Genomic DNA, 26,239 nt, shown 5'->3' on the forward strand with positions numbered 1-26,239 from the left:
TGAGAAAATGTTTGATATTGATAAGTCATGGTGATGGTTAAATTTAGATCATGTTTGATATCATGGAAGTTTAATAGGTTATCTAGTTCATAACAACCCATGAAAAGATGAAATTTTCCTTAAAATAGAATATTGCTGCTGCAATGACATGAATTTGAAAAATCACTAAAAATAGTATAAATGGAACTAAATGATGAGTAAGTTATTAAATTGAAGATTAATGAGTCTATTTTCATGTGGATTGAACAAAACAGGCATATAAATTATATTTTATGAGATATTTAAACTTTTGTAAAACAGGGCCAGAGTGATTTCTGGATCCTCTGTTCTGACTTTAAAAATTCATAATAAATTGTAACAAAATAATTAGAAGTCATTATTTATATGTACAGATCCCTTATTGAGTCTAGTTTTAATAAAAATAAACCTAATAGTCATTTAAATTCGTGTATAGAGAGATATCTGATTCGTAATACACAGAGGTCAGAGCAGTCAAACCCTGAAATGTGGGAGACTTTAACTAATAAACTGCACTAATTGGCCCAGCAAAAATTCTAGAAAAAAATTATTAAATAGATATATGAGTCTAGATTTATTGAAAATTTACAGATCTTGATTTCGAGTTTTGTAACTCGAGATATGATTTTTCTTGTAACTGTGGTGCAGGTAGCTAGAAAGCTGTGAATGTAGAAACAAAAGATTTGAAGTTCTTAATTTGATAAATTATGTTCGGTAACCCCTCAAGCTCGACTCCGGCGACGGTTTTGAGCGTGGGGGCGTTACAGGTCTAGATTCAGTAGGCGATGTCCTTTGAGTGGGAGCTGGCGCATTACTCTCCACATCATCCACTATAGCTTGTTCGAGATCCATAACTATACGAAAACAGAATTTAAGCTGTAACACCCCTCACCCGTATTCGACGCTAGGATAATGTTCGTGGTGCTACCTAACTTAAACTCGACCAACTGTATAAAACGGAGCCATGAAATTTCAAACAATTTAAAAACTTCTCTTTTCACAAGCAATTTGTCTCATATACAGGCTTACAAGGCCCAAAACATTCATCCGGGGTGGTTTGAAACCCATCCAAGAACTCATGAAAAACTTAGAAAGTTTCATGCATCAAGACTCCACACGCCAGTGTAGATATATTACACCCGACTGTATCTCTTGCCTGTGTACCACTAGCATGCATATTGAATTTATGACACGGCATGGGCACACGCCCGTGTGACCTCCCTGTGTACTAAAGTGACTTTAAAGTTTTAAGTGCAGGGGACGCATGACCATAACACACACCCATGGGCGTGAGCCCTGTGTCACACACGGCTTAGACACACGACCGTGTGGACAAACTAGGCTATTTTCCAACCATTTTGTCACCCATTTTGCACAACCTACACAAAATCATGTCAATATACAAATTTCATCACAATGGACACCAATTCATCCATAGAAAGAACATTATATGCATTCATCTAAATGAATAATAGCTATTATTCCAGGCTTGATATAATGTGAAAGGCCTTTGACTTAAGCCAAAATACATGAATAATTCTCTTAATACAACATCCTAATCTAGCCCTATACATGCCACCTTCAAAAATATAAATCAAACTATACCGAGTGCTGCGGCTGATAGTGTGATCGATATCTCTGACTTTACAGGACCCTTAAGCTAGCCTGGTGATACTGAAAGAAAAGGGAAAGAAAAGAGAGTAAGCATAAAGCTTAGTAAGTTGCATATAAATAAATATACAACAATAATCTCACAATTGCCATCCTACTTATAGCTCAAAAGTAAACATAACTTAACTTACTCATTATCATATACTTGAATCTCATTTTCTAAATTAAGCTTGTTACTCATGCTTATCATATAGGTACCTGTAACACTCACAATATGATCATCTTTTCTTTTTATCAAAATTGAACTATAACTTTCACCATTGAACTGCTTGGAATACTACTAGATATTCTATGAACATTCAACATTGGATAAATTACCGATGCCATGTCCCAGACATGGTCTTACACTGACTCTCATATATGCGTGCTGATGCATGTCCCAAACATGTCTTACACTAGCACAACTCTTAGCCGATGCGTGTCCCAGACACGTCTTACATTGGCTACCTCTGTCCAGGCTAATGCATGTCCTAGACATGTCTTACACTAGCCCTCATCTAGATGCCGATGCCATGTCCCAGACATGGTCTTACACTGGCTCTCATAATGTGGCCGAAGCATGTCCCAGACATGTCTTACACTGGCGCACAAATCACCCAATGTCTTGGCACGAATATCCAGTTCATATCGTAAGGTTTCAACGGGATATTTCTACTATCTCAAATATTATAAGGCATTCTCAATTATAACTTAACAATTCGTACAATATCAATTCAATGACAATATGAATACAAGTATTAATAGTGTACTTGTATTATTTACATACAACTTACCTCGGATTACAAAAAGTGCTTGACTAGACAGCTTAATCGAATTGCTTGGCTTTGCCTCGGTCTAGGCTCGATTTTGGAAAATATTGAGCTATATTAAAAATATACATCCATTTAGTCACTAAACACAATTAAGCATTCATAAATTCACAACTTTGGCAAAATGACCGTTTTGCCCCTAGGCCTTGGCAAAATAACCATTTTACCTCTATGCCCGAAAATCGATTTTTATTGAATTTCTTCGTATGTCAAGCCTAGCTAAACTCTTTTTACTACTAGAGAAATCCCAAATTCTCACTATTTTACACACTAACCAACTATTTTGCAACTTATGCAAAATAGTCCTTTTAGGTGTTTTCATGCTATCACCTTTCACAAAAGTTTTTATAACACAACTAAGACTCATATTCCACTATAAAAACTCAGAAAAAATTACAAATATTTCATGGAAAAACCCTAAACTTTCCACCATGTTGCAAAATAGACCTCTCATTAGAAAGTCTATGCTTTAAGGAGTCCAAAAATGTAAAAATCATTAATAAGAACTTTCAAAATCACTTACTTGAGAGGCTTAATGTTGCTGAAATTTTTGAAGCTTTCAAAAACCCCCCTATGGCTAGTAAAAAATCAGTGAAAGAGAAGAAAATAAAGAAGAAATGGCCTTTGTTTTGTTGAATATAGAACAAGTCAAAATTGATGATCTCACCCTCACCTAAATTTGACCTTCTCTCCAATTTGTCTCCCCATGGCCGACCAAGCCAATGCACAAGGGTCTAATTGCCTTTTAAAAGCCCTGAATTTTGATTCTCTAGCTATTTAACACATTTAGGCACTAAAATGTAACTTTTGCCTTTTATGTGATTTAGTCATTTTTCGAAATTGGACTAGAAATTGCTAAAATTAACTTACCAAAATTTACATGCACTTATATAATCGTACCATAACCTCATAAAAATAATAAAAACAAATTATAACTTTGGATTTGTGGTTCCAAGACCACTGTTCTGACTAGGCCCTAAATTGGGTTGTTACATTTCTCCCCCTTAGGGATTTTCGTCCTTGAAAATCCTACCGGTGAATAAGTTCAGATTCTGCTCTCTCAAAGACTCCTCAGGTTCCCATGTGGCTTCCTCAATTCCATGTCTATGCCACAAAATCTTCGCAAGTGGTATATTCTTATTCATAACTGTTTGACCTCTCGAGCTAAGATCTTGACTGGTTCTTCACCATAAGTCATATCTGGAAGAATCTCAACTTTAGTTGGTGTAATTACATGCGAAGGGTATGATCTGTATCGGCGTACCATGGACACATGAAATACGTCGTGAATTTTTTATAACCCTGGTGGTAAACCCAAACGGTAGGCAACAGGCCCTACTCTCTCAGTAACCTCATAAGGTCCTATAAAACGAGGACTCAACTTGTCTTTTTTACCAAATATGAGGACTTTCCTCCACAGGGAAACTTTCAAAAATACCTTATCCTCGACTTCAAACTCAATCTCCTTTCGTTTCAAATTCGCGTAGGATTTTTGTCTATCCGAGGCGGCTTTCAAACAATCACGAATCACCTTAACTTTTTCCTCAGCCTCTTTGATCAAATCAACCATGTGAATCTTAATCTCTCTCAACTCAGTCCAGAATAAGGGCGTTCGGCACTTTCGCCCATACAAAGCCTCATAAGGCGCCATTTTTAGACTCGACTGATAGCTGTTGTTATAGGCGAATTCAACCAATGGTAAGTATTTTTCCCAACTTCCTTGGAATTTAAGAACACAACATCTCAACATGTCTTCTAAGATCTGTATTACTCTTACTGACTGTCCATCAGTCTGTGGATGAAAAGCCATGCTGAAACTCAACTTGGTTCCTAAAGCCTCTTGTAACTTCTTCCAAAACCTCGAGGTGAACCTCGGGTCTTGATCAGATACAATCGATAATGGCACACCATTAAGCCTTACAATCTCAGAAACATATAAGTCGACCAACTTTTCAAGGGAATAGTAGACTTACACTGGTATGAAGTGGGCTGACTTAGTGAGTCTATCAACAATAACCCATACTGCTTCTCTCTTTTTCGGGGTTAGAGGCAAATTGGTCACGAAATCCATGGTGATATGATCCTATTTCCATTGTGGAACCATAATAGGTTGAAGTAGCCCAAAATGTACTTGGTGTTCAGCATTTACTTGCTGACACAATAAACACTTGGAAACAAACTCTAAAATGTCTCTTTTCATACCTGACCACCAATACATTTTCTTAAGGTCGTTGTACATCTTCTCGCTACCCGGGTGAACTGACAAACAACCACTGTGTGCCTCTCACAAAATATTCTGAATGAGCTCACTATCTTTGGGTACACAAATTCTATCTTTGAAGATTATACACCCATCAGTACTAATACGAAAATCTAACTCAATCTCTAATTCACACTGAGTCCTCTGGGCTTGTAGTTTCTCGTCATCTTTCTAAGCTTCACGAATTTCATGAAGAAAAGTCAGTCTGGCTCTCAACTCTATTAAGATCGAACCATCATTAGATACGGTCAACTAAGTGTTCAAAGCTTTCAAAGCAAACGACGACTACATTCGCCTTTCTCGAATGATAGTCAATAATCAACTCATAATCTTTTATTAGCTCTAACTATCATCGTTGCCTCAAATTCAACTCTTTCTGAGTCATTAGATACTTTAGACTCTTGTGGTTAGTAAATACTTGGCATCTCTCACCATATAAATGATGTTGCCAAATCTTCAGTGCGAACACCACAGCTGCTAGCTCTAAATCATGAGTCGGATAATTCTTCTCATAAGGTTTTAGCTGTGTCGAGGCATAGGCTATAACCTTGCCTTCCTGCATTAGCACACACCCTAAACATTTTAGAGAGGTGTCACTAAAAACAACAAACTCCTTGCCCGACTCAGGTTGCACTAAAATTGGGGCTTCAGTCAACAAAGCCTTTAATTTCTCAAAACTCTATTGGCACTCTTCTGTCCATTCGAACTTGACATCTTTCTGTAGTAGCCTTGTTATCAGGGTGGCTATCATGGAGAATCCATTTACAAATCGTCTATAGTATCCCACTAGCAGCAGAAAACTGCAAACCTCTGTCACATTCCTCAGTGGTTTCCACTCCACAATGGCGGAGATCTTATTTGGATCAACTCAAATTCCATCACCCGACACTATATGTCCTAGAAACCCGATCTATTTGAGTCAAAACTCGCTCTTACTAAATTTGGCATAAAGTTACTTATCCCTCAAGATCTGCAACACAGTTCCCAATTACTCCGCGTGCTCATTCTCGTTACGCTAATAAACCATGATGTCATCAATAAAAACGACGACAAACCTATCCAAATACGGTCAGAAGATGTGGTTCATCAAGTCCATAAATATCGCTGGGGCATTTGTCAATCCAAAAGGCATAACAAGAAACTCGTAATGCCCATATCTCATCTGAAAAGCAATCTTCGGCACATCTTGTTCCTTAACTCTTAACTAGTAGTAATCTGACCTCAAATCTATTTTAGAAAATACAGTGGCTCCTCTCAGTTGATCGAAGAGATCATCAATCCTTGGTAAGGGATACTTGTTCTTTACCGTTACTTTGTTAATTTGTCTATAGTCGATACATAACCTCATTGACCCGTCCTTCTTTTTCACAAAAAGTACCGGAGCACCCCATGGTGAATAACTTGGTCTAGCAAAACCTTTATCTGTTAACTCTTGCAACTGCACTTTTAACTTCTTTAACTCAGTGGGGGACATCCTATAAGGTGCAATCGAGATTGGAGTCATACCAGGAGCCAACTCGATACTAAACTCAACCTCTCTCTGGGGGTAACCCTGGTAACTCCTCCGGAAACACGTCTATAAACTGACAAACCACTGGTACTGATTCAATCTTCAACTCGTACACTTGGGTATTTAGCACAAAAGCTAGATAAGCTTCATACACGTTTCTCAAATATCTTTCGGTTGCCAAAGACGATATTACCACAAATAAGTTATCTGACTTATCTAGCCCAAATCAAAGAACATTTCCATCCTCACATTTTAACTGAATTACTTTTCTCCCACAGTCTACTACAATGCCATGGGAGGTCAACCAATCCATCCCAAAAATTATATCGAATTCATTAAACGGAAACAATATCAAGTTGGCCAAAAAAGAATGGCCTCTAATCGTCAAAGGACAATTTCTACATACTCAGTCCACTAATACATGCTTGCCTAATGGGTTAGACACTTTTGTTTCAAACTTAGTGGACTCTACTAACATGTTTATACAAGGTATTAATTCTATACATATGTAAGAGTGGGTAGATCCCAGGTAAATTAAAGCGACAATAGTTATATTGTGAATAGAAAAGGTACCCGTGATCACGTCTAGAGACTCTGCCTCTTCCCGGGCTCGTATAGCATAGGTCCACGTAGGTACTTTGCCTTCAGACCTCGCCACTGCATCTCTAGTCACGCCTCTACAGTTACCTCTACTGCCCGTATTCCTTTGGGGTCTGCCCCCCAAAGGAGTATTGTTTGCTTTCACATCCTGTTTTCTCCCTCTCTCATCCATCTTAGGACATTCGCAGATAAAGTGGTCAAGTGACCCACACTTGAAACAGCCCTGCTCGTTTACCCGGTATTTGCCTAAGTGGCATCTCTCACATTGCAGACACTCCTGCCTATTTGGCTGTATACTACCGACACTAGCAACCGAAGTGGTTTGGGTTTTAAATGCCATGTTCTATTGATTCTTATTCCTCCGCGAAAATCAAATTGAAGTGTTCGATCAGGTATTAATTTCTTTAGACCTTAGAGGTGGACTGATGCGTCTTCCCCATCTGTTTTCTCTTCAAATCTCGTGACTAGATGGCTGCCTTCCTCCTCTCCTTCACCAGCTCTTCTGCTTTACATGCTCTCTCAACAAGCACCACAAATTCTCTTAACTCTAGGATTCCTACAAATACTCGAATGTCTTTATTAAAGACATCCTCAAACCTCTTACACATAATAGCTTCAGTGGATACACATTCTCGCGCATATTTCCTGAGCTTCACAAACTCACGCTCATATTCTATCACAGTCTTATTACCTTGCTTCAACTCTAGAAATTCCTTCCTTTTCTGGTCCATGAACCTCTGGCTAATGTACTTCTTTCGAAACTCTCCTTGGAATAATTCCCAAGTTACTCTTTCTCTCGGTACCACAAACACGAGAGTATTCCACCACTGATAAGCTGAGTCTCATAGAAGTCACACGGCACACTTTACGCACTGTTTAGGCATGCATGATAGTTCATCGAATACCCTCATGGTATTTTCTAGCCAAAACTCTGCTCTCTCCGAGTCATCATCTACACTAGCCTGAAATTCCTTGGCCCCTTACTTTCGGATCTTGTCCACCAGAGGTTTCTCTCGTCTGAACAGGTCTACACCTTACGAAGCCACCGGGGCATACTGAGGAATCGGAAGAGGTGGCGAAAGTAGAGTGTTCGGGTTCACATGAATGAACTCTGTATTCCAAGCATCCATTCTTCGGAGTTAGACTTCCCTAGCCCGTCCACCTTGGCCCATACTTACGGGTTCACTCTCTACCAACGCGATCCATTTACTATGTAAGAAAAACACAATTTATAATCCTCAAGAATCGTTACACTATCAATATGCATATACGTGGCATGTATAGCTAGACTCGTACTGTAGCTAGTTTAGTCCTAGAATAGACTAAACCATGCTCTGATACCACCAAATGTAACACCCCTCGCCCGTATCCGACACTAGGATAGGGTTCATGGTGCTATCTGACTTAAACTCGACCAACTATATAAAACTGAGCCATGAAATTTCAAACAATTTAAAAACTTCTCTTTTCACAAGCAATTTGTCTCATATACAGGCTTACAAGGCCCAAAACATTCATCCAGGGTAGTTCAGAACCCATCCAAGAACTCATGAAAAATTTAGAAAATTTAATGCATCAAGACTCCACACGCCCGTGTGGATATATTACATATGACCGTGTGCTAGGGACACGCCCATGTCCCGGACTCGTGTCTAAAATCCTAGGCATTCTGCCAAAACTACAAGACCCAAGCGCACACCCGTGCCCTATAATCGTATCCTTCACATAGTCAAGACACACGGTCGTGTCTCTTGCCCGTGTACGACTAGTATGCATACTGAATTTATGACACGGCATGGGCACACACCCATGTGACCTACCCGTGTACTAAAGTGACTTTAAAGTTTTAAGTGCATGCGACGTACAACCATAACACACACCCATAGGCGTGAGCCCTGTGTCACACACGGCCTAGACACACTCCCGTGTGGACAAACTAGGCTATTTCCCAAGTCATTTTGTCACCCATTTTGCACAACCTACACAAAATCATGTCAATATACAAATTTCATCACAATGGACACCAATTCATCCATAGAAAGAACATTATATGCATTCATCTAAATGAATAATATCCATAGAAAGAACATTAAATGCATGTCCCAGACATGTCTTACACTAGCACAACTCTTAGCCGATGTGTGTCCCAAACACGTCTTACACTAGCTACCTCTGTCAAGGCTAATGCATGTCCCGAATATGTCTTACTCTGGCACTCATAATATGGTTGAAGCATGTCCAAGACATGTCTTACACTAGCCCTCGTCTGGTTGCCGATGCCATGTCCCATACATGGTCTTACACTGGCTCTCATAATGTGGCCGAAGCATGTCCCAAACATGTCTTACACTGGTGCAGAAATTACCGAATGTCTTGGCATGAATATCCAATTCATATCCTAAGGATTCAACGAGATATTTCTACTATCTCAAATATTATAAGGCATTCTCAATTATAACTTAACAATTCCTACAGTATCGATTCAATGACAATATGAATACATGTATTAATAGTGTAGTTGTATTATTTACATGCAACTTACCTCGGATTACAAAAAGTGCTTGACTAGACGGCTTAATCGGATTGCTTGACTTTGCCTCGATCTGGGCTCGGTTTTGGTAAATCTTGATCTATATTAAAAATATACATCCATTTAGTCACTAAACACATTAAGCATTCATAAATTCACAACTTTGGCAAAATGACCATTTTGCCCCTAGGCCTTGGCAAAATAACCATTTTACCCCTATGCCTGAAAATTAATTTTTATCAAATTTCTTCATATTTCAAGCCTAGATAAACTATTTTTACTACTAGAGAAATCCCAGATTCTCACTATTTTACACACTAACCACCTATTTTGCAACTTATGCAAAATAGTCCTTTTAGGTGTTTTCATGCTATCACCTTTCACAAAAGTTTTTTATAACACAACTAAGACTCATATTCCACCATAAAAACTCAGCAAACATTACAAATATTTTCAGGGTAAACCCTAAACTTTCCACCATGTTGCAAAATAGACCTCTCATTAGAAATCCTATGCTTTAAGGAGTCCAAAAATGTAAAAATCATTAATAGAAACTTTCAAAATCACTTACTTGAAAGGGTTAATGTTGCTGAAATTTTTGAAGCTTTCAAAAAAACCCCTATGGCTAGTAAAAAATCGGTGAAAGAGAAGAAAATAAAGAAGAAATGGCCTTTGTTTTGTTGAATATAAAACTAGTCAAAATTGATGACCTCACCCTCACCTAAATTTGACCTTCTCCCCAATTTGCCTCCCCATGCCCGGCCAAGCCAATGCACAAGGGTCTAATTTCCTTTTAAAAGCCCTCAATTTTGATTCTCTAGCTATTTAACACATTTAGGCACTAAAATGTAACTTTTGCCTATTATGCGATTTAGTCATTTTTCGAAATTGGACTAGAAATCGCTATAATTAACTTAGCAAAATTTACATGCACTTATATAATCGTATCATAACCTCATAAAAATAATAAAAATAATTTTCTATCTTCAGATTTGTGGTTTCGAGACCACTGTTTTGACTAGGCCCTAGATCGGGTTGTTACATAAGCTGTCAAGAATCATCACACTATCGCAGAGTATATATGGCATGTTAGCTAGACTCTCACACACGCTATGTTAGTCCTAGAATCGACTAAACTGTAGCTTTGATACCAATAAAATATAACACCCCTAACCCGTATCCGCTACCAGAATAGGGTTACAAGACCGATTAATACACAATATATAGCTTACATTTATTATTATAAATCATTCGTTCTCATACATCATTCAATACAATCACCTTGTCCCTTATAAGGGTTTAAAAGGCCTTAAACTTGCTTTAGAAGTGGTTCAGGACTAAACCGATATCATACAAAAATTTTGAAAAAACTTAGAAATTTTTCAATCATATAAGGGTCACACGTACGTGTGAACTGCCATGTGCCTCACACGGCTAATAGACACGCCCGTGTCTTAGGCCGTGTGGAAATAAGGCATACATACTAACTAGCATCACATGGACGAGGACATGCCCATGTGCCAGGCCGTGTGAAAATTGAAGAGTATACTGACTTGGGTACACGGCCAACCACACGCCCGTGTGCTAGACTGTGTGCTAGTTACATGCCCGTGTGTGAGGCCATGTAGATCATACTAACTTCAATTCAATCTTAAAACCAGGGGACATACGGTCGTTGATCGCGTGATTTCGTGATAGGTTTTAAATAATTATTATTACTCATTCTTGAAACTAACTATTATCGCGATGTAGGCAAGTGTACCTATCGAACAGTAGTATAGTTTTAGCAAGACCGAATTCTCGAACCCAAAAGAACTAAAAGTACTAGTAATGACTGTCTTTTTATTATCTAGCCTAAGAATAAAGAGATTTTGTTTTAATTAACTAATTATCTAAACTAAGAACTCACAGAGAATAGAATTGGAGAATTGCTTTTGGGAAAATCGATTGAATGAAGGCAATACCTAGAGAAAAATCAACCTAGACTGTACTTGTTATTCTGGCTCCGAATTGAATGATTTATTCATTTAACTTGTTCCGTAGAGATCTATAAGTTATTTTATTATCCCTATTCAGACTTTTCTCTAATTAACACTCTAGGGTTGCATTAACTCGATCTATGGATCCCCTTATTAGGTTGCACCCTAATCCGGCAAAATCTTGTCACCCTATGTCTAGGCACGCAATCAACTCCGCTTAATTACGATAAATGTACTCTTAGACAGGGTCTATTCCTCCTCTGAATAAGAGCTTATCCTGAATCAGTATCCTGGGATATCAAAACAAGAATTAAGAACACATAATTAAAAACAAGTTAAATATTTATCATACAATTCAGAAAATAATAACAAGATTCGTCTTAGGTTTCATTCCCCTTAGGTATTTAAGGGTTTTAGTTCATAACTAAATAAGAAAACATCTCAGAATAATAAAGAATACAAAACATAAAGACAACCCAAAACTCCTGAAGGGGGAATCGAGGAGAGATCTTCAGTCTTGATGGTGAATCTGGCTTCTGAGATGGATCAATCGGCTTCCTTGGAGTAATTCCTTCCTCCCAATTCTGTGTCTATTCTTCCTCCTCTAGGGTGTATTTATAGGCTTTGGAATGCCTAAAAGCCCTCAAAATTAGCCTTTTCCGAATTTGACTCAACTTGGGCTCGGTAGGGACACGCCCGTGTGACACGCTCGTGTGCGATTACTTCAGGCCGTGCTTGAGCCTGCCAAATTGACACGGCCGTGTGATCTGCCCATGTGAGGAGGTCTAGACTGTGTTAATTTCGTACTTTGGCCCATTTTCTCCATTTTGGCTCGTTTCTCGTTCGTTTTGCTCTCCTATGCTCTCGTAAGTATAAAACATGAAATTAAAGCATTAGGAGCATGAAATTCAAAAATTCTAATGAAAAATCATCCATAAAATGCGTTAAGCATGGGGTAAAAATATGAATAAATTACGGTTTATCAAACACCCCCATTCTTAAGCATTTGCTTGTCCTCAAGCAAAATTCTCAACTCATAATCAAAATAAATTCTTCTCAACTTATAATTTCTATTGATAATATCTTAAATTAATCCATAAGTAATCATGCATTGAGAATTCAACTAAAAGAACATAAAAGTTTCAAACATTCCAAGTTGAGTATTTAGTCATGCAATCATAGCTGCCTCCCATCGTCTAAGTAATTACCTTTGATTCAGAATATCACAAAGTTTCACATCCTCACTAAAGATTCACTCAGATCACTCGAGGTGTTTAAGGACAGTAAATGAAGCACTCAATAGCCAATAATGAAAAGTCATTACCATAGGCTTGCATGAAAATCAAATCTTCACCACTATAATTTAAGATGATACATTAATCAAAAGGTCTTTCGAGGGTTGTAATGAGGCTTGGTTAGGGGGTATGGTCACAAGCTGAAAGAAAGGGTTAGAATCGAGATTGAATTGAAAAATTTCCTAACTAGAAAAAGAGTTAATCATCACTTGTGTACAATCGAGCTTCTTCTAAAAAAAGTGGAATTACTAATGTGTATACATAGTTTTTTTTAGAACAAGTTAAATAACATAGACTAACTATTAAGAACAAAACGTAGCTAAGCAATCAATTCAACTCAAATCTTGACAAAAATAAGGATTAATTTAAGGGATTTCAACAGTAATGGGTTAAGGGTTAATATTAAGGGTAATACAAGGAATAGCTTTGTTAAGCTCAAGGGGGTTTACTAGGGGTTAATCGTGGAAGTAGGCTTTTTATGGCATGAGTGGGTTAATCCTAAGTGCCTTAATCATTTTGACATATCAAATCAAATGGTGTGGCCTCGACATGCATACTCAAGCAAGTTCTAGAATAACAGTTCAATATTGACGCACTCAAAGCAATAATAAAAGTGAGCATGAAAGAATTAATAGATGCTCAAAAGGCTTAAAAATCTCACAAAAATTATGGCTTTTTGAAGTTTAAAAACTTGTGAATTCCAACTCAAAGTAATACCTAAACTTTGGGGAAACAACCTAAGATTTTAAATTCTTAAAAATTAACTCATCATGCTTGATTCTCTAATGTCTTAAAGTTTAAGGAATCAACGCATAATTGCTTATGTTTTAATCCAAGATATATCAATCAAAATCATAAATCAATTAAAATTTATCCTAAATATGATATGAAAGCTTTTCAAGAGAGCAAGGCAATCATTCAGGGATTTTTCTGATAATGAAATAAATATCCCCCCACACTTAAGACGTACATTGCCCTCAATGTACAAAGATAGATATTAGAGTATAAGAATAAGAGAGGGAGAGAAGTGAAACTTCTTGTGTGATGAATTCCTTAAATTGGAGTTTTGGAGAGGAATTGGTTCGAGAGTGGAGGTGGATACTCTGGCGGTCGTAGAGATTCATTAGTCCATAAGTCCAGCACCAAAAGAATATTATATCTACTAGTAGCTATGCTCATGGTCGAGCAGGACATGACAGTCATGGAGAACCTTTCCCGGTGGAGTTTTAGTTCCTATGTGATGATGAGCTTAAGAGCTCTATATAGCTGTGATAAAATCAGGAACTTTTTAGAGGATATTAGGAAGAATAATTACTCATAAAGAAATAATTAAAATTAATAATTAAAAATAAAATTCTAAAATCAAACAAAAATCAAAAGTAGTTTTAATAAAAATTAAAAAAAACATAAATTATAAATAAATGTTTTTAAACATCTTCATTGCTGGATGGTTCGCGAGGTGGGACTGGCGATGATATGTGGAAGTGCTGACAAATCTGCTGTAGAGTAGCATCAATGTTGTCAAATCGTTGAAAACACTGCTGCTTGAATCGAGTCAGGCACTCAGAGATGTCTGTGTATAAAGTCGCCACATGAACTAGACGAGAGGGTGGTGGTGTCTGAGTCGGTGGGTCCTCGTGCTGTAGAGGGACATCATTAGGAATGTCCTCATAGGCCACCTCCTCGATAGATTGGGCGAGACGATACTGGGGAGGGTAGGTTCCTTGGTGCCTCTCGATCATCCTCATGCTAAGCATGCTCGACATGCCTTGTGGAGGCATTTGGCCGATGAGGGTGAGGGATGATTCTTGGGCCGCGGTGTTGAGGAGCCCGAAGTGTCGAGCCAACCGAGTAACATAGGGGCCGATGGAGATGACCCCCTTCCTATGCCGCTCCGTCTGGTGCTGAATCGCGAGGGCAATGAAATAGGCAAGGTCGATGACATGCCTGTGCGACATACACCACAAGAAGTAGGCATCGTGAGTGTTGACAACGCCTGTGCTCTCTCGCCTCCCTACAATCGTGTGAGCCAAAATAGCGTGTAGGTACCTCAGGGATGGTGGAAGAACTGATGCCTTGGAGTGACTACGATTGTAGGAGGCTGCGCCAGGGGCCAAAGTGTGCCAGCACTTCGAGGGAGAGAAATGTATGTGGTGAGTGAAAGTATCTAAATCATTCTGCTCCTTGAACTCCTCTGTATATAAACCCAGTGCCGTACCGAATTCTGGGACGCTGAGCTGGCGGACTAATCTGCCTAGGCGAAATTGCACCATGCCAGGATCATCGTAGTTCATCATCACGGTCTGAAGATGAAATGTGGAGCATAATTCCATCGTGAGCTCGAGATACGTCAGCTCGATGATTCCAAAGAAAAGCTCCCAAGGGTCGGTGGTTAAAAGGGCCTAAATTGCATCAGCCAATTAAACTTGTTCTACGGCGGCCCAGTCGATGCAGCAGCCTCTAATTAAAGGTCAGGCCCGAAGGATTTGGAAAAGTTCTTCCTGGGGCCCCCGGGGGAACTGCAAGAGAGGGTGACGAATTTCTGTGGTTGGACTCGCGGAAGATGACACTCCCTTCCGTTTCTTGGAAGCAGGTACGGTGGTTTTCTTTCCTCATGAAGACGACATGGTACCGACAATCAAAACCATTAATTCATCTTGAGGAAGTATCAAAGTAAAATGAAAATAATTTGGAAGTAACAATCATAATTTCAGTAACTACTAAAACTATCAAGTTAATCAAGGCAATCAATTGTATGGCATAAAAATAGCAACGAATTACATGGAATGCAACATGTGTGACGGATGAAAAGTGTTAACACTAAAGGCATGAGTCTGTATATTGTTCTAATCATGAATATTTACTCCTAACTAATTAAATAAAGTAGAGGAATCACATAAAGAGTAAGAATTTGAACATGAAAATAAAATAACTTGTGCTATGAGTAAAATATAAGTGATAGAAAGATGAAAATAATCATGAAAAATGCATAGTACTGTGATAACTAAAATGAAAAATTGAGTGCAATTAAAGGGGAAAAGTAAACAAACGTTAGAAGGAGATAAATTGGGCATCAAAAATGAAGTGGAAAGCGGCACACGAGCGTGGTAGAGAGCCGTATGAACTTGCAGCGACTAGGGTTAGGGTTTTTGAATGGGAAAGAAAGTGAATAGTGCAGGGTATTTATAGATTTTGGGCCACACGGCCATGGCACACTCCCGTGTTCCCTAATTTTTGCCCGTGTGTTTCGTGTTTTTCTTATTTGGGTTCGTCTGCAATTCATCCCACGCCCGTGTACCTTGGGCGTGTGGGTTCACACGGCCGTGTCGGACGACCGTGTCTAGCTTCGTTCGCTTCTCCCACACCCTTGTATGCAAGCCCCACACTCGTGTTAATTTGAGAGGTTTGACCACGGGTGTTAGAAACAGGCGTGTCGCTCGCCCGTGCTAGTTTTTCAGTTTCAACCACGGGTCTTCTACACGCTGTGTTGTTTTGGCAGGCTCGACCACGGCCATGTCGCACGGCCGTGATGTTTTATTGTAGCACGTGTTTGGGGATATCTTTTCCCTGTTTTCACACAGCCATGAGCATGCCTGTTTTCTTGGCCGTGTCTCTATGGAAAACCTGTACTCAAGAGCTCCGTTAGTAAGTTAGATGTTGAAGACTAAATTTTTAAAGAAGTTAATACAGTTAGTACTCGGGTTACCTCCTGAGAAACGCTTATTTATAGTCTAAGCTTGACCTACCTCTCCGTTGAATGATCATGGTGGTTTGAGGAGTATATTCTTTTCATTTCTCCTATTAATCTTATCAAAATAAGGTTTTAAGTGGGTGTTGTTTACCTTAAAAGTGCCGAACTTAGGATGACTCACCTCGACTATACCGAATGAGAAAATGCTAAGTACCGTAAGAGGGATTTCTTCATTCGGTGTGGTAGTGACAATGTGAGGATCTACGGCATCTAATAAGACTTTATCTCCAACCTTAAGTTGATTTGGAGAGGTATCGAGCTCGTTCTGGTGTAGTTTCAGTTTATCGTGTGTTCTCGGTTTATGTGTTCGCCATTCATCTAGCTTGTCTCTTTGCAACCTTCGTTCTTCATGAATAGATCCTCTACTATTGTTTGAGAATGGCTCATGTTCTTCCTTCAGACTTATCTCCTGCAAAATGGGTTGTACCATGTGGTTAGTTTTAATAGAATGGTTTAGGTGATCACCTTCAATTTTTGATGTGTTGCCAGAATTGTGAGCTTGAAGGGTGATTGTTTCGTCTCCTACGCGAAGCGTGAGCTCACCTGTGCCGACATCAATAATTGTTTTAGCAGTTGCTAAAAAGGGCCTTCCTAGAATTAAAGGAGTGTTGCTATCCTCCTCTATGTCTAAAACAATGAAGTCAACGGGAAATATAAATTTATCGATTTTTACTAGCACATCTTCAGTAATACCCCTAGGAAATCTTATAGTTTTATCTGCTAATTGAATGCTCATCCTAGTCTATTTGGGTTTCCCGAGACCTAATTGTTTAAACATTTTATAAGGCATGATGTTGATACTAGCCCTTAAATCAGGTAATGCATTATTAACATCTAAACTACCAATTAAGCAAGGAATCATAAAACTCCCTAGATCTTTTAGTTTGTTCGGTAGCTTATTTTTTAGAATAACTGAGCACACTGCGTTTAGCTCCACATGCGACGCCTCGTCCAACTTTCGCTTATTTTCTAAAAGCTCTTTTAAAAATTTCATTGCGTTTAGCATCTATGATAGGGCTTCAATAAACGGTAAGTTAATATGTAGTTTTTTTAAGTGTTTAAGGAATTTACCAAATTGTTCATCTGAGCGGTCTTTCCTTGTCGCGTTGGGGTATGGCACACGAGGTTTACATTCGGCATTCATCAATTTGTTTGTATTTTGATCTACATCACCTTGACCTTTGCTTACCACAGTTTCTTGCCTTGGTTCTGGTTCAGGCTCCACAAATCCTTCTTCATCTTGAACATTAGTCGTGTTGAGTTGTTCCCTTGGGTTGGGTTCAGTATTACTTGGCAAACTACCTTGTGGACATTCGAAGATTAGTTTGGAAAGCTAGCGTATATGAGTTTCGGGCCCTTGGATCGATGCTTGTTGATTTTTAAGTGCTGTCTTGGTGTTCTAAAAACGGGTTTCTGACATCGATATAAACTTTGAGAGCATCTCTTCTAGGTTCAGCTTCTTTTCCTATTGGTAGGGAGGTTGCTGAAAACCCGAAGGATATTGTGGTCTTTGATTTCCTTGGCCTCCCCATGAGAAATTGGGGTGGTTCCTCCAACCTACATTGTAAGTGTTACTAAATGGATTGTTTTGAGGTCGAGGATTATTAGCCATGTAATTTAATTGCTCGTTATCCATGTTATGGTCATAAGGTTGGTATTCCGAATGGCTTGTTCCACCACCACTTGCTTTGCACTGCATCACTGGGAGAACCTGTGAAGAACTAAGAAAACCATCAATCTTTTTATTTAAGAGTTCTACCTGATTAGAGAGCATGGTGACTGAATCGACGTTATAAACACCGGCTATTTTCGTTGGCTTTGTCCTCATAACTTGCCACTGATAATTATTCAGTGACATCTCCTCTATAAACTCATAAGCATCTTTAGGTGTTTTATTATTGATGGTTCCGCTAGCAGCTGCGTCAACCATTTGCCGAGTCAAAGGATTCAGACCATTGTGGAATGTTTGAACTTGAAGCCAAAGCGGTAACCCATGGTGAGGGCACCTTCTCAAAAGATCCTTGTATCTCTCCTATGCATCGTAGAGTGTTTCTAAATCCATCTGCACAAAAGAAGAGATATCATTACGTAATTTAGCCGTTTTAGCCGGTGGAAAATATTTTAGTAAAGCTTTTTTGGTCATTTGTTCCCAAGTAGTAATTGACCCTCATGGTAACTAGTTCAACCACTGTTTAGCTTTGTTCCTCAATGAAAAAGGGAATAATCGAAGATGAATGGCATCATCAGAAACACCATTAATTTTAAATGAATCGCATAGTTCCAAGAAGTTGGCTAAATTAGCATTCGGATCCTTATCCTACAAACCATCAAACTGAACAAATTGTTGTATCATTTGAATAGTGTTAGGTTTTGATTCAAAAGTATTTGCAGCTACAGCAGGTCTAACTATGCTTGATTCAGTTCCTGTTAAAGAAGGTTTAGCATAATCAGACACAGTATGTGGAGCAGGATTTTGATTAACCACAATTGTAGGAGGTAGCTGATTGCCTTGGTTTTTAGCCATCTCTTCAGTTGCGGGTTGAGTATCGTCTTCTTGCTCGTTCTCTATGTATCGTAAGCTTTGCCTTATTTCTCTTTGATTTCTGCGAACTGTACAATTGATTTCTTCGTCAAAAAGTAATGGTCCTGACGGGTTTCTTTTAGTCATAAACTATAAAAACCTGCCAAGACAAGGAAAAAGATAAATTAATAAGTAATAATAATAAAAAAATTAAATTGCAAGGAACATAAATGGCTACAGTAATAAAAATTGTGCGTTCCTAATATCTTAGTTCCCCAGCAACGGCGCCAAAAACTTGATCGCATGATTTCGTGATAGGTTTTAAATATTTGTTATAACTCGTTCTTGAAACTAACTATTATCACGATGTAGGCAAGTGTACCTATCGAATAGTAGTATAGTTTTAGCAAGACCGGATTGTCGAACCCAACAGAACTAAAAGTACTAGTAATTACTGTCTTTTTATTATCTAGCCTAAGAATAAAGAGGTTTTGTTTTAATTAACTAATTATCTAAACTAAGAACTCACAGAGAATAGAATTGGGGAATTGCTTTTGGGAAAATCGATTGAATGAAGGCAATACCTAAGGAAAAATCCACCTAGACTGTACTTGTTATTCTGGCTCTGAATCAGACGATTTATTCATTTAACTTATTCCGTAGAGATCCCTAAGTTATGTTATTATCCCTATTCAAGACAATAATGTCTAATCCCTAGATTGAATAATTGAGACTTTTCTCTAATTAACACTCTAGGGTTGCATTAACTCAATCTATGGATCCCCTTATTAGGTTTCACCCTAATCTGGTAAAATCTTGTCACCCTATGTCTAGGCGTGCAATCAACTCCAATTAATTATGACAAATGTACTCTTAGACAGGGTCTATTCCTCCTCTGAATAAGAGCTTATATTGAATCAGTATCCTGGGATATCAAAACAAGAATTAAGAACACATAATTAAGAACAAGTTAAATATTTATCATACAATTCAGAAAATAATAACAAGATTCATCTTAGGTTTCATTCCCCTTAGGTATTTAGGGGTTTTAGTTAATAACTAAATAAGAAAACATCTCACAATAATAAAGAAAACCCAAAACTCCTGAAGGGGGAATCAAGGAGAGATCTTCAGTCTTGATGGTGAATCTGGCTTCTGAGATGGATTAATCGGCTTCCTTAGAGTAATTCCTTACTCCCTATTCTGTGTCCCCCTATTCTTCCTCCTCTAGGGTGTCTTTATAAGCTTTGGAATGCCTAAAAGCCCTCGAAATCAGCCTTTTCCGAACTGGACTCAACTTGGGCTCGACAAGGACATGCCCGTGTACGATTACTTCAGGCTGTGCTCGAGCCTGTCAAATTGACACGGCTATGTGATCTGCCCGTGTGAGGAGGTCCAGGTCGTGTTAATTTTGTACTTTGGCCCATTTTCTCCGTTTTTGGCTCGTTTCTCGTTCCTTTTGCTCTCCTATGCTCTCCTAAGTATAAAACATGAAATTAAAGCATTAGGAGCATCGAATTCACCAATTCTAATGGAAAATCATCCATAGAATGCATTAAGCATGGGGTAAAAATATGTATAAATTACGGTTTATCATCCATGCAACCTAACTGTGTGTCACACACGGCTGAGACACACTCCCGTGCCTCTGCCTGTATGGACAAAAATAGGCCTTTTGTAAAGCCAATTTGCTACCCTTTTTACACATACCTAAGTAAACTTAAATGGGATCATTTTAACTCACAAATATGCAACCAAAGTTCACCAACAAATGCATAATCATACTCAATTCCATACCAATTACCTATTCAAAAACCAAGCAAATTAACTTGCTTTACTAAGTATAATTCACATGTATAAATCATTTGGCAAAACCAATCCAAACACAGATAACCACTTCAAACCCATTCATTCATTATAGGTCCATTACCAACATTAAAAGTAGTACTAATTGTATATTCATAAGAATCATCAAGTTCATCATCTTATACCAAATCAAATGGAAAAAAATACATATCCATCAAACATAACAAAATGAGTCAAGCCTATACATGTCATATACCATATATACATAGCTTCAAAAGTACCAAATAGATGACCGATAATGCGATGAAGTCTCTAACAATTCCTGGCTCCAAGCTAGCTTCTCTGAACTATAAAACATCAAAAATTAAATAAAGTATGCTATAAAGCTTAGTAAGTTCGTATGTGAACATGAAATAATCACAACATTCATTAGCAATTCAAAATAGATAATATCATTAACATTTAAAGCATCAACAAATTTATTCATATCATCACTCATAAGTTGTCAACTTCGTCTAACTCAAAACTTGAATAGTTTTTCGAACATGCCTATACCGATACATTCATATTTATCATCAATACTCTTGTCAAACCTCTCTAGTTTATAAGTACTTACGATACAAATTCATCGATATTCCTATGTCATAGTTCAACTATGGTCTTACTCACATATTACCAAGGCCTTGTCGTGGTCTTTCATTCACATACCATAACCCGGTTATGGTCTTATTATTTGATTGCCATAGCCCAGCTATAGTCTTATTCGGCAACTTGCCTTAATCAATTCGTACTTTTCATTTAATATCTCAACATTTATTCGATAGAATAATTACCATCTCAATTTCATCGATCAAATAGATAGGTACGCATTTAAGTTCAATTATACGAACTTACCTCGTATACGAAATTGATGTATCGGGTCGACTACTCGATAATCTTGCTTTTCCCCCGATCTAAATCTGAATTCTTTCTTTCCTGATCTATATGAATTCAAAATTGACTTATTCAATTACATATTCTTTTAATTTAGTCCAAAAATACACATTTGGGCATATTTGCATATTACCCCTAAACTTTCACATTTAATCAATTTAGTCTCTATTTCATAAATACACAAAATTCACATAATTTCTTTAAACTCTAGCTTAGCCAAGTTACATATAAGTCCCTAGCAGCCCATAACTTTCATTTATTTCACATTTCAACCCCTCAATTTGCATATTTCACAATTTAATCCCTTTTTGACATTTTTGTCAAAAATCACTTTACAAAACATGTAAAACTATCATCAAGCTTTCATATTTCAACATTAAACATCAAAGAACTCATAGATTCAACAATGGCAACTTTCAAAATCTTTAACAGGTTTGAAATTAAAGGCATGGGCTAGTTAGATTGGGCTGCAACAATTACAAAAACATAGAAATCATCAAAAATTGAGTCAAAATCACTTACCAATTGAGCTACCAAGTGACCGAACCCTAAAAGCTACTTTAATGGCTTTCGTCTCTTCTAAATTCGGTTGAGAAAGATGAAGACAAAGGTTTTTCTTTTGCTTTCTTTAATTTAATATACTTTATTTACAATTTACAACATTAACCTTAATTCAAACCTTTAAAAATTCATGGTAATATGTCCATAAAAGTCCACTTACACTAGGGATAGTCTAATTTCAACATAAGGATCTTTACTTTAAGGTTCTATAGCTATTAGAAACCTTTAGCTAATAGAACATGCATTTTACATTTTACGTGATTTAGTCATTTTTCTCAAATTGAACAATTAAACGATAAATTTAGCTCACGAAATTTTCACACATATCAAATAACATGCTGTAAACACCAAAAATAATATTAAAATAATATTTTGACCTTGGATTTATGGTCTCAAAACCACTATTCTGATCTGACTAAAAAATGAGCCATTACAACTCTCTCCCTTAAGGATTTTCGTCCCCGAAAATCTTACCAGTGAATAGGTTGGGATATTGTTTACTCATAGCATCTTCGGGTTCTCACGTAGCTTCTCACAGTACAATGGTGTTCGAAATTTATGACCGTATAGAGCTTCGTACGGTGCCATCTTAATACTCGATTGGAAGCTATTATTGTAAGCAAATTCAATTAGTGGTAGATATTTCTCGCAGCTACCTTCAAACTCAAGAATACAACATCGCAACATATCCTCAAGTATCTGAATAACTCGCTTAGATTGACCATTCGTTTGCAGGTGAAATGCAGTGCTAAAATGCAACTTTATACCTAAAGCTTCTTGTAATTTCTTCTAGAATTGCAAAGTAAATCTCGGATCTCTATCCGAAATAATAGTTAGTGGCACTATTTGAAATTGAACAATCCTTGAGATATACAACTCCGCCAATTTATCAAGTGAGTAATTCGTACTTACTAGAATAAAATAAGTTCATTTCATCAATTTGTCAACAACAACCCAGATCGCATCTTTCTTTTTCTGAGACAAGGGCTGTTACAATTTTGACATCAAATTTGTGGACCCGAAACCATTATTCCGATTTAACTAAAAATGGGCTGTTACATGTTATTTTTTATGACTCTAATCCTCCTTCTAGAAAGGATTTTTGTGTTGATGATGATGATGCAAAATTTTTCAGTAAAGAGGATAAATCATCAAATGGAAAACTTCAAGAATAAATATAAGGTGCTCTAGAATAACTTTCAATTGAGGAAAGGAAAGTCACTCATCAAAGAGAATTCAACTATGTGAAGAATGGTATGATTTTGGGAGATCCATCCCAAGGGGTAATTACTAGATCTTCTCTTAAAAATACTTGTATGTATGTTGCATTTATCTCATGCATTGAGCCTAAAAATATCAAAGAAGCATTAAATGATGAATATTGGATATTGGTCAAGCAAGAAGAGTGAAATCAATTTAAGAGAAGTGAAGTATAGACCCTAGTTGATAGACCTAGTGATAACTCTACGATGGGTACTAAATGGATTTTTAGGAACAAACTGGATGAGAATGGTAACATAGTGAGGAACAAGGCTAGACTTATTGCTCAAGGTTACACTCAAGATGAAGGAATAGATTATGATGAAATATATGCTCCTATAGTTAGGATGGAAGCCCTTAGAATGCTCTTAGCTTTTGCGTGCTTCAATAATTTTAAATTATATCAAATAGATGTAAAAAGTGCTTTTCCAAATGGTTTTATAAGTGTATGTTGAATAACCACCTGATTTTGAAGACCCAAAATTTCCAAACCATATTTTCAAACTTTCAAAAGCATTATATTATTTTGAAACAAGCTCCTAGAGCTTGGTTGAAATATTATCAAATTTTGTTATTGAAAAATATTTTTGTAAAGGGAAGGTTTGCACAACACTTTTTATTAAAAGAAAAGAAAAATATTTATTAGTAGTCTAAATCTATGTTGATGATATTATTTTTGGTTCTAGTAATGATATTCTTTGTCAAGAGTTTTCTAAGGTAAAGCAACGTGAGTTTGAGATGAGCATGATGGGAGAACTAATTTTTTTCTTGGGTCTCCAAATCAAGCAAAGAAAGGATGGTATCTTTAGCAATCAAGCTAAGTACACAAGGGACATGCTCAAAAAGTTTGGGATGGACACTCTCAAACCACAAGCTACTCTAATGAGTTCTTTTTCAAAACTTGACAAAGATGAGGAAGGTAAACGTGTTGATTTAAAATTATATAGGTCAATGATTGGTTCTTTGCTTTATCTTACCACAAGTAGAACTGGCACTATGTTTAGTGTATGCTTGTGCGCTAGATATCAATCTTGTTCAAAGGAATCACATTTACAAGCCCTTAAGAGAATCTTTAGATACCTTAGAGATACTTAGGATTTAGGTCTTTGGTACTCTAGAGACTCATCCTTTAGCTCGCATGCTTACTCGAATGTGGATTTTGGAGGCTCCAAATTAGATAGGAAAAGCACTTTCGTTACTTTTCAGTTTCTAGGCAACATGCTAATTTCATGGTTTTCAAAGAAACATAAATAGTGTTGTATTGTCCACCATTGAAGTAGAATATATTTCTACTGGTAGTTGTTGGGCTCAAATTTTATGAATGAAACAACAACTTAAGGACTATGGAATTGATGTAGATTTCGTTCCTATCAAGTGTGACAATACTAGAGCTATTTGTCTCACTAAAAATCCCATCCAACATTCTAGGACTAAACACATTGAAATTAGACATCATTTCATTAAAGATCATGTCCAAATGGTGAAATAGTTATAGTGTAACATCCTGATTTTGGGCCTAGTCGGAACAGTGGTTTCGGGACCATAAATTTGAGGTCATAAAAATTATGTTAATATTATTTTGAGGTCTATGGCATGATAATATGATTGTATAAAATTTTTGTTAAGAGAGTTTACCGTTTGAATGCTTAATTTGTGATAAAGGACCAAATCGTGTAAAATGCGAAAGTTGTGTTCCATTAGCTAAAAGTGTTAAATAGCTATAGAACTTAAAATATGAAGTCCTGAATGAGTAATTAGGCCATTATATATGTGTATGGATGTAGATTTAGTGTAATAAATGAAAAGTCAAAAAGTCAAAAAAAATGAGTATGGGTTGGTATTGGATGACAAAAACAAAAACTAATAAAATAAAAATCAAATGGTCATCTTCTTCTACATATTTTTCCATCAAAATTCTAAAGAGAATAACCCCATGGAAGCTTGAAATTTTCAGCACAATAAACCCTCTACATGTAAGTCATTTTGGGTGATAGTTTTGATGTTTTTGATGTTTTTGAGATCCTTGAAGCATAATATAGCCATTTCTACCATTATTTTGAGCTAGAATTTATGTTCAAAAATTTATCCATGTGTTTCATACATGTATTTTGATGATTAATGGAGGAATATGGAAGTTTGGTGATAAATGAACATCTTTTTCTAAGCGATTTTTCGTGAAAACACCTAAAAGGACTTGTTTGTAAAACATGTAAAAATAGGTGTTAAAAATGTGATTTGATTAAAATATAGGATGTTATAAGAGGAATATGAATCGGTTACGCTTGAGTAACAAAGAAATTGGCCGCATTTCACTTTACGAGCCTAGGGACTAAATTGTAATTATGCAAAAGTTTAGGGGTAAAATTGTAATTTTTGCCAAAATATGATTTATGGGCTGTTTTAAATAATGTGTTAATTAAACAAGTGAAAATTGCTATTATAGATCAAGAAAAATGGAGTCCGGGCTTAAACTGGGGAAAGAGCAAGATCTTGGACTAAATCAAATTAGTTGTCCATATTTTGTACCGAGGTAAGTTTGTGTGTAATTGGTATAGCATCCTATTATGTATTTAGTATTTAATGTTGCATGAATTTTATATTTGTCTTTGTGAGCATTATTCATATTGTCCGATAAAGAATTGAGGTGATGAAAGCCAGTAGAACCTTAGGAATACTTAAGGTACAAATATCACGACGTTTGGGTTGATGAGATCCCGTATAAGACCATATCTAGG

At 37.1% G+C, this 26,239-nt stretch overlaps 1 non-coding gene across 1 annotated transcript; it reads left to right on the plus strand.

The window, feature by feature from the left end:
• The first annotated feature begins 18,411 nt into the window (after nt 1-18,411).
• On the plus strand, nt 18,412-18,518 carry LOC121204226 (small nucleolar RNA R71). The gene has a single exon (XR_005899155.1). It is a non-coding gene; the product is annotated as a small nucleolar RNA R71 (small nucleolar RNA).
• The last annotated feature ends 7,721 nt before the right edge of the window (nt 18,519-26,239 follow it).

The sequence above is a fragment of the Gossypium hirsutum genome, chromosome A07 (genome assembly GCF_007990345.1).
Source record: "Gossypium hirsutum isolate 1008001.06 chromosome A07, Gossypium_hirsutum_v2.1, whole genome shotgun sequence".
In the NCBI taxonomy this organism is placed as follows: domain Eukaryota; kingdom Viridiplantae; phylum Streptophyta; class Magnoliopsida; order Malvales; family Malvaceae; genus Gossypium; species Gossypium hirsutum.